Here is a 9,210-nt window from a genome sequence, read left to right on the forward strand (position 1 = left end):
CGAGTGGCAGGAACAGGCCGGGTCGGGCTGGCGACGCGCACCGTAGCTTGGTGCGGGTGGCAGGAACAGGCCGGACCGGGCTGGCGGCACGCGCACCGTAGGTTTGGTGCGAGTGGCAGGAACAGGCCGGGTCGGGCTGGCGACAGCGCACCGTAGGTTTGGTGCGAGTGGCAGGAACAGGCCGGGCTGGGCTGGCGACGCACACCGTAGGTTCTGTGCGTGGAGCAGGAACAGGCCGGGCTGGGCTGGCGACGCACACCGTAGGTTCTGTGCGTGGAGCAGGAACAGGCCGGGCTGGGCTGGCGACGCACACCGTAGGTTCTGTGCGTGGAGCAGGAACAGGCCGGGCTGGGCTGGCAACGCACACCGTAGGTTCTGTGCGTGGAGCAGGAACAGGCCGGGCTGGGCTGGCAACGCACACCGTAGGTTCTGTGCGTGGAGCAGGAACAGGCCGGGCTGGGCTGGCGACGCACACCTTAGGTTCTGTGCGTGGAGCAGGAACAGGCCGGGCTGGGCTGGCGACGCACACCGTAGGTTCTGTGCGTGGAGCAGGAACAGGCCGGGCTGGGCTGGCGACGCACACCGTAGGTTCTGTGCGTGGAGCAGGAACAGGCCGGGCTGGGCTGGCGACGCACACCGTAGGTTCTGTGCGTGGAGCAGGAACAGGCCGGGCTGGGCTGGCGACGCACACCGTAGGTTCTGTGCGTGGAGCAGGAACAGGCCGGGCTGGGCTGGCGACGCACACCGTAGGTTCTGTGCGTGGAGCAGGAACAGGCCGGGCTGGGCTGACGACGCACACCGTAGGTTCTGTGCGTGGAGCAGGAACAGGCCGGGCTGGACTGGCGACGCACACCGTGGGCTTGATGCGTGGAGTAGAACAGGCCGGTCCGATTACTGGGAACACACACCACTGGCTTTAACTGGGGGATCAGGAACGGGCCGGACCGGACTGGTAACACACATCAGTCTCTCACGCCGTGCCGCAACAACTTCCCTTCCTCTACTCGCCAATGGCTCCCGTAATCCGATAGCCTTCTCTCCACGTCTCCCCTGTGGCAGCCTCCTGCTGCCCAGCCGTCAAGCCATGTGCCCCCCAAAAACTTTTTGGGGGTTGCCTCTCGGTCCTTCCAACGATGACCCTGCTGACGCCGTTGCTCCTTTCGCCAGGGCCTTGATCTTCCCCAAGGTCCCTTGCCCCCGAGCATGTCCTCCCAGGACCACGATTTGCCCACCTGGGCCATCGCCAGCCTCTCGATCTCCTTACCAGGCGCCTCCTCCCATGTCCAGTCTCTTTGCTCCTGGACACGCTGCTTGGTCCTTTTATGGTGGGTTTTTCTGTCACGATCGTCTAAGGAAGCGGACCAAGGCGCAGCGTGTTGAGCGAACATGTTGACTTTATTATATTAAAGCAACCACGAAACAACAAAACAAAATGACGATAGTGAAGTCCAACAGTGACAATGACTGAACATGGAACAAAAACCCACAAACACACACAGGAAAACATACAGATAAATATGGCTCCCAATCAGAGATAACGAGCCGACAGCTGACACTCGTTACCTCCGATTGGGAGTCATTGAACCCAACAAAGAAATACAACACATAGAACCACCCAACCAAACAAAACACCACGAAACGAACACACCCTGGCTCAACACACAAAGTCCCGGAGCCAGAGCGTGACACCACAACTGTCACGGGACTCGTCTGAACGTAACCTGGTACCAGTTAAAAAAATTAACGGAAGTATGGAGGTAGTTTTGTGCCAACAAAAAAAAGGGGTTAAATATGTGTCCAAAAAACTACAATATTTCCTATATCTCCTACATATAGGACAGACACTTCAAAACCTATTCCTTATGATTTATTTATTGACTGTCTATTTGACCTTTTTTTTGTTTTTTGTTATTCAATGCATTTTTTATGGGCTATAGTAATAAAGGCCAAATAATAAAAAATTATAAAAATTATACCTACAGGGGTCGTAACATTTTATAATATAATAATAATTTTAAATCAAGTAGCCAAATGATCCATGGTCTGACCATCTTAAAACAATTCCATGTGTTAGCTTGGTAAAACACCCTCCAAAGGCTTAGACTTTTAGTATGCTGTAATGTTTGTAAACACTTTACCTAGCAACCAACCTGCTTGCACTAATCCCTTATAATTACAGTAAAATACTGTGAAATACAAACCCATCTCCTCAATGAATTTCATTCATTCATTCTGATTACGGTAACATTGACTTTTTTACAGTATAATACAGTACATTTTACGGTATTGTACTGTGTGTCATTACACAGTACTTGCTTTGATACCGTACTTATATTACAGTAGATGTACTGTAATATGAAATACAGAATTTTACTTGCCACTGAGCTGACTGTAAGCTACTGTCAAAATCACGGTAACCCCTTTACAGTGAACAAATTCCCAGAAGTGGGGAAACGGCGAACAGCTTTACGGATTTCATGGACTGCGGCCCGTCTGTAGTTATTCTGTATTCATGTTCAGATTTAAAGAACTAACATCAATACATTACATCAGACTAGATGACATCTATGTCTTTGCAATTAATTACATTTTGTGGTAGCACTGTATTTTACAGTACTGTTTCCAATAGGAGATTTTATGATAGTAATGGTACTTACATCAAATGAACTCAAATTTGTAACTACATGTTAACCTGGTACCAAATGGTACGGTAGTCAAGCACCATATAAGCTTCACAGATTAAGACATGTCATAATAAAAATTCTCCAAACACTAGCATGGAATTGAGAAGGAAATTCACTCAACCAAATAAATAAAGTGATAGGATGATACCGTATTTCCATCTACAGGGCAAATCTGGCTTGTACAATATATTAAGACACGTTTGAAGAAGTACAGTATGTGTTTCACGCTGTGTCTTTGGGACATAATACATGACAGCCCAGCAAGAATTCAAACTATCTATGAAACTACCCTTGCATGTGTATTGCATTATATATGAACACTTTCAGCTTGAGTTATTCCTTGTAATACATGATGTGTTATATGTGATCTTCATATAACTTTGAATATAACTTTGAATATGGTTTCTTGTTTCACATTTGATCTCAATGTATTGTAACTTTGAATATAACTCTGAGGATAGTTTTGTCGTTCATTATGTTTTCACTATACATACTTATACATAAGGTTTATCTCACCTCTACCAAAAGTGTCTTATTAAACATTGAAATTGTGATCATAAAGATTGTAATTAATTGCCCAGCCTTAAGCGCATGCAGCAGCAATTTAACGGTTCCCAATATAGGTATGCCATCATTACAGCAGGTAACTAGGTAGACTGGCTCTTTACCTTCTCTAGGGCTGCTGTCTGGGACCCTAAATTCATGCAGTCCCGCAGTCCTCTGTGGCGTTCCCCCTTCCTCGTCCTGCACAGTTGACTTGTAAACTTTCAGAGAGAGAGCAGGAGACCGGGGCCACTGCTCAGCGGCTCAGGCAACTTTTCAGTGAGATCAACACCTCAGCGTTTCCTTCTCTTCCTCCTGTGTAACTTAACCCTCTCCCTCCCTCTGTCCCTCTCGCTCAACTCCCCCTCAGCCCTGGACCAGCCCTCCACAGGCAGGCATCACACCTCCAGTTGGAATTTCTACTTCCTCTCCTTTTTATTTAACCCCTAGGCCCAGCTAGTGATGAGCTCACAGGTGCAGTAGGGTCGGGTTTCCAGGCCTCGTGAAGGAAGGAGAGCCTGGGGAAGACCAGAGAACATAGGGGAGAAGGAAAAAGAGAGAGTGGCCAGGCTGGTTGAGGAGTCTCTGTATTTCACAGATGGAGACCATGTGATGATCCATCCAGCATGCTAAAACTCCCAAGGCTTTAGAACAGAATCACAACTTCAACAGAGCTTAAGGTAGGAGAAATGGTACTCTTGAGAACAATGAGTGGTTCCCAAAAAAGAGGTACACAAACTTTTCAAGATAAGCGGTCGATTTTATGAGGTCAAAGTGAGCAGTCTATTATGTAGCTAGCTAGTTTTGTTAGCTCTGTTATTTAGAAAGGGATTTATACGGGTTCATTACAGTGTGATGTGCTTTTACATCATCTCAGATTACTTACCTATGACCTATTTTTACATCATGTGTCTCATCTGAATGCTGCGGAACACATCTGTATTGCATCATTAAAGGTAATGACATCATGTCATAACCCCTCCTAGTATTGATGGCTATGGAACTGTTTAGTATTTCATTGGAGAACGCTAACTAGTCATTACAAATGTTACGTTCCAAATGTCACCCCATTCCCTATATAGTGCACTACTTTTGATCAAAACCAGTGCATAAATGGGAATAGGATGCAATTTGGGACGCACACAGAACATATATAAATCTCACTGTTGACTTGTTAGTAGTTGTGGGACAAAGAAAATGTGTTTTCTTCAATCTCTAGTCAACAGAGATACATCTCTAGTCAACAGGGATACTGTAATTCAAAATCAACAGGACTGGACGGCAGTGTGCCTAGAAATGTCTTCTCTGTGTTTGTGCATGTGAATAATGGAGCCATGTGGATCCACAGATTAGGTATTAGCACATATTTATTATTTATCGGGGTGAGAGAAAGTGCTTTGACAAGGTCTTGCTAGCACAGGCTCCCACTTGTCTATGGCTGTCACAAATGTAACCCTATTCTCTATATAGTGGACTACTTTTGACCCATAGGGGTCTGGTCAAAAGTAGTGCACTACATAGGGAATAGGGTGTCATTTGGGATGCAGGCTATGTGTCTTCAACAGAGGAGGCTGGTGGGGGGAGCTACAGTGGCTTGCGAAAGTATTCACCCCCCTTGGCATTTTTACTATTTTGTTGCCTTACAACCTGGAATTAAAATAGATTTTTTGAGGGTTTGTATCATTTTATTTACACAACATGCCTACCACTTTGAAGATGCAAAATATTTTTTGTTGTGAAACAAACAAGAAATAAGACAAAAAAACTGAAAACTTGAGCGTGCATAACTATTCACCCCCCCAAAGTCAAATACTTTGTAGAGCCACCTTTCGCAGCAATTACAGCTGCAAGTCTCTTGGGGTATGTCTCTATAAGCTTGGCATATCTAGTCACTGGAATTTTTGCCCATTCATCAAGGCAAAACTTCTCCAGTTCCTTCAAGTTGGATGAGTTCCGCTGGTGTACAGCAATCTTTAAGTCATACCACAGATTCTCAATTGGATTGAGGTCTGGGCTTTTGTCCTTTACATGAAATCCAAATAAAAATAAATTTAAATTACAGGTTTTAATGCTACAAAATAGGGAAAAATCCAAGGGGGATGAATACTTTTGCAAGGCATTGTATGGAGGATGGGGTCACTGTAATGGCTGGAATGGAATAAATGGAACCGTATCAAACATATCAAACATATGGAAACCACATGTTTGACTCTGTTCCATTAATTCCACTCCAGCCATTACAATGAGCCCATCCTCCTATTGCTCCTCCCGCCAGCATTCTCTGGTCCTCTCATTTAAAACCATTAGGGAGTTTTAACCCATATACATTTCTATTTCAGTTCTGTATCTTTATGCTTTTTGTTGTCACCCAGAAGGAACTTATATGTTTTTACAAAATATTGTAAGTAGTATGTATCTCAGAAAAGTATAAAATGGACTAAAATGAACTGTATGACATGTCATCAAATGTGTTATTATTAATGTGGAATCAACAAAATTCCAAAACCAATTAACCAACGGGTCATAAACCCCTTAAAGTAAAGAACTGGAATACATGTCACAGTTTTCAATCCTGACGACTACGCCACAATGTCCAATCTGTGTAATATTTTTTGGGGGACATGTCTGCAGGACCCCCAGACGTTCAGGGAGGTTGTAGTGTCACATGCAATGTATAGGACAGGTCATACCTTTGATTATATCATCTTTGCAGGAAATGCAATACAACAAATATCACTCTGTCACTATTCTAATAAACCTCAGGAATGTGTCTGACTTGTGGTATGTGTGAGAACATCAGCTACAGTATCACATACATTATACATGTGAATCAATGAAGAAGCATTCAAAGAAAAGAGATGTTCTGCTCGAGTGTGAGAATTATTCATTCAAACATCTCAGGAATCCCCTTTCTCTCCCCCCAGGAGGCAGTTCTGTGAACGTTAGAGACATTTCACACACGACAGTGTCTAGGGTTTACTGAGAATGGTGTGAAAAACAACAAACATCCAGTCAGCGGCAGTCCTGCAGGCGAAAACAGCTCGTTGATGAGAGGTTGAAGGAAAATGGCAAGAATCGTGCAAGCTAACAGGTGGGCCACAAACAGGCAAGTAATGGTGCAGTACAACAGTGGTGTGCAGAACCGCATCTCAGAGCGCACAACTCGTCAGTCCTTGTCACGGATGGGCTATTACAGCAGACGACCACACTGTGTTCCACTCCTATCAGCTATAAACAAGAAGAATCGGCTCCAGTGTGCATGCGATCACCAACACTGGACAATTGCAGAGTGGAAAAACATTGCCTGGTTCAACGAATCCCGGTTCCTGTTGGGTCATGCTGATGGCAGAGTCAGGATTTGGCGTAAGCAGCATGAGTACATGGCCCCATCCTGCCTGATGTCAACGGTACAGGCTGGTGGTCGATGGTGTAATGGTGTGGGGAATGTTTTTCTGGCACACGTTAGGTCCCTTGATACTTGAGTAAAGTTTCCATGTCTCGAAGAATTCAGGCTGTTCTGGAGGCAAAGGGGGGTCCAACCCAGTACTAGATGGGCCTCTTAGTGTATATATTTGTATTTTATTTGTAAATGTTTTAATTATGTATCCATGAACAATTATGTTTGTTGAAAAAAAGGAAAGGGAAAGCTCCTAGGTCAAGCCATGTGGTAACTACCCTCTTAATTAGCATTGGGGATGTCACACCCCATAATGTGTGACATCCAACCCCACAATGGGGCTGGTTGTCACAATTGGAAAAAGTGTGCTTGATGACTAAAAACTCCATGTTGGAATAAGATATGAGGATAAGTAGGGTCCCAATTTCAACCCAAGACCTTGGTCCTTCTCCTAATATTGAAAAGAATATTGTAATATATACAGGTGCTGAGAAATACACACAAGAGTTAAAAAGTGTGACAACCAACCCCGTTCTCCCCTACATTTCTCGATCCTGGATTTAGAGCTCATACTTTATTGTTGATCAAGTGATAAAACTTAATTGCACATTAGAAGGCAATATTACACTAATATTAACATCAAATGGCATGGTAAATCAAATCAACTCATCAAGCAGTATTGATTGACATAAAACTATAAAACACATTACCCAGCTTAACTTTTCAGAATAACTTTCTTAATTGTCTTCAGAATTTGAGAGTGGTGTCATGGGTGATGTTTAAATTGCTGTCTGTTAGTCAGTATCGCTGAGCCAAAATTGACATTATGATCTCCGTTGTCACTCTTTTGACACAGATCATTTCTCATTAAGTATGCGGGTGAGACAAAACAATGTCCTTGTGCTCATTCCGAAACATTAGCCAAGTGGATAATGAGCGATTAAATCCCCATTATTTCTAAGCACCCTAAACAGGCTTAACTGTTTGTTCTGATGGGTATTGTCTGGTGGCCTCTGTATTTGAAGTACACCTAATTACTAATCCCAATAAAATGGAAAATGAAACACGAAATGTCCCAGAAACTAATCTGCATTTCACAGCTGCTGAACCAAATTTATATATTTTTCAAATTACATTCAGTGGGGAGAACAAGTATTTGATACACTGCCGATTTTGCAGGGTTTCCTACTTACAAAGCATGTAGAGGTCTGTAATTTTTATCATAGGTACACTTCAACTGTGAGAGACGGAATCTAAAACAAAAATCCAGAAAATCACATTGTATGATTTTTAAGTAATTAATTTGCATTTTATTGCATAACATAAGTATTTGATACATCAGAAATGCAGAACTTAATATTTGGTACAGAAACCTTTGTTTGCAATTACAGAGATCATACGTTTCCTGTAGGTCTTGACCAGGTTTGCCCACACTGCAGCAGGGATTTTGGCCCACTTCTCCATACAGACCTTCTCCAGATCCTTCAGGTTTCGGGGCTTTCGCTGGGCAATACGGACTTTCAGCTCCCTCCAAAGATTTTCTATTGGGTTCAGGTCTGGAGACTGGCTAGGCCACTCCAGGACCTTGAGATGCTTCTTACGGAGCCACTCCTTAGTTGCCCTGGCTGTGTGTTTCGGGTCGTTGTCATGCTGGAAGACCCAGCCACGACCCATCTTCAATGCTCTTACTGAGGGAAGGAGGTTGTTGGCCAAGATCTCGCGATACATGGCCCCATCCATCCTCCCCTCAATACGGTGCAGTCGTCCTGTCCCCTTTGCAGAAAAGCATCCCCAAAGAATTATGTTTCCACCTCCATGCTTCACGGTTGGGATGGTGTTCTTGGGGTTGTACTCATCCTTCTTCTTCCTCCAAACACGGCGAGTGGAGTTTAGACCAAAAAGCTCTATTTTTGTCTCATCAGACCACATGACCTTCTCCCATTCCTCCTCTGGATCATCCAGATGGTCATTGGCAAACTTCAGACGAGCCTGGACATGCGCTGGCTTGAGCAGGGGGACCTTGCGTGCGCTGCAGGATTTTAATCCATGACGGCGTAGTGTGTTACTAATGGTTTTCTTTGAGACTGTGGTCCCAGCTCTCTTCAGGTCATTGACCAGGTCCTGCCATGTAGTTCTGGGCTGATCCCTCACCTTCCTCATGATCATTGATGCCCCTTGAGGTGAGATCTTGCATGGAGCCCCAGACCGAGGGTGATTGACCGTCATCTTGAACTTCTTCCATTTTCTAATAATTGCGCCAACAGTTGTTGCCTTCTCACCAAGCTGCTTGCCTATTGTCCTGTAGCCCATCCCAGCCTTGTGCAGTTCTACAGTTGTATCCCTGATGTCCTTACACAGCTCTCTGGTCTTGGCCATTGTGGAGAGGTTGGAGTCTGTTTGATTGAGTGTGTGGACAGGTGTCTTTTATACCGGTAAAGAGTTCAAACAGGTGCAGTTAATACAGGTAATGAGTGGAGAACAGGAGGGCTTCTTAAAGAAAAACTAACAGGTCTGTGAGAGCCGGAATTCTTACTGGTTGGTAGGTGATCAAATACTTATGTCATGCAATAAAATACAAATGAATTA

At 44.4% G+C, this 9,210-nt stretch overlaps 1 protein-coding gene across 1 annotated transcript in view; it reads right to left on the reverse strand.

Moving 5' to 3' along the window:
• si:dkey-87k14.1 (leucine-rich repeat transmembrane protein FLRT2) overlaps window positions 1–3,484 on the reverse strand; it is a 55,974-nt gene extending 52,490 nt beyond the window's left edge. Inside the window, exon 1 of the mRNA XM_045207558.1 lies at window positions 3,353–3,484. The gene's annotated coding sequence lies outside the window, so the exon portion shown is untranslated. The remainder of the gene's footprint in view (window positions 1–3,352) is intronic.
• Window positions 3,485–9,210: the final 5,726 nt, after the last annotated feature.

The sequence above is a fragment of the Coregonus clupeaformis genome, chromosome 25, assembly GCF_020615455.1.
Source record: "Coregonus clupeaformis isolate EN_2021a chromosome 25, ASM2061545v1, whole genome shotgun sequence".
Taxonomy (NCBI): domain Eukaryota; kingdom Metazoa; phylum Chordata; class Actinopteri; order Salmoniformes; family Salmonidae; genus Coregonus; species Coregonus clupeaformis.